At 40.8% G+C, this 804-nt stretch overlaps 1 non-coding gene across 1 annotated transcript; it reads left to right on the top strand.

The window, feature by feature from the left end:
* The first annotated feature begins 408 nt into the window (after positions 1-408).
* On the top strand, positions 409-481 carry TRNAD-AUC (transfer RNA aspartic acid (anticodon AUC)). The gene has a single exon. It is a non-coding gene; the product is annotated as a tRNA-Asp (tRNA).
* The last annotated feature ends 323 nt before the right edge of the window (positions 482-804 follow it).

Raw genomic sequence — 804 nt, 5'->3', positions numbered from 1 at the left:
GAATAGTTTCATTACCTGACTTCTAAAATGCATGGATTTCTCATTTATATAGATTTGAAACTTTTAAGTTTAAATTATTTAACTTTTAGACATAGGGGGTGATTATCTTATTCTACCCTGCATTCGCAAAGCTTTTTTTCCCTTTATATTACTTTAGTCAACTGAGTTTGTCAAAAAAAAAGCAGTTTTCTATAACGCTTTATTCTACTACAAAATGATCTTCCTGTACTTTATCTGGAATATATATCGTGATGTTGCCTCTACACCAACGTCGGAGAGAATGGAGGCAAGATACTGAGAGGCCAGATGAGAGTGAGGGAAAGTGTAAGCCCTAGGGACTTGTGTCTCGTTGAAGAAGGTACATTAGAATAACATGAAGAACTGTGTAAAATCTATGTCTGGGGAGGGGGTGGGTATAGCTCAGAGGTACAGTGTGTGCTTATCATGCACGAGGTCCTGGGTTCAATCCCCAGTACCCCCATTAAAAATAAATAAATAAAAACCTAATTACCTCCCCCCTCAAAAAAAAATAAATAAATCGCAAGATCAGGCATTTACGAGTGGCTGTGAGAGCAGTGTGCTTGCACGGCGTTCTGGAGAGAATTTTGCCCTATTTGTTGGACTCCCCTGTGTCAATGCAGACTATCCACGTCCCTGTTATGGAGTGAATTGTGTTCCCCCAAAAGATACGCTGGGGGAAAAAAACATGTTGAAGTCCCACCCTCCAGTCCCGGTGACCTTGACCTTGATTAGAAAGAGTGTCTTGGCAGATCTAACCAAGTGAAGACGAGGTCATGCTGGACT

Source organism: Camelus bactrianus, chromosome 8, assembly GCF_048773025.1.
Source record: "Camelus bactrianus isolate YW-2024 breed Bactrian camel chromosome 8, ASM4877302v1, whole genome shotgun sequence".
NCBI lineage: Eukaryota > Metazoa > Chordata > Mammalia > Artiodactyla > Camelidae > Camelus > Camelus bactrianus.
Note: the sequence above shows the minus strand (reverse complement) of the source record. Positions and strands in the feature narration are given on the sequence as shown.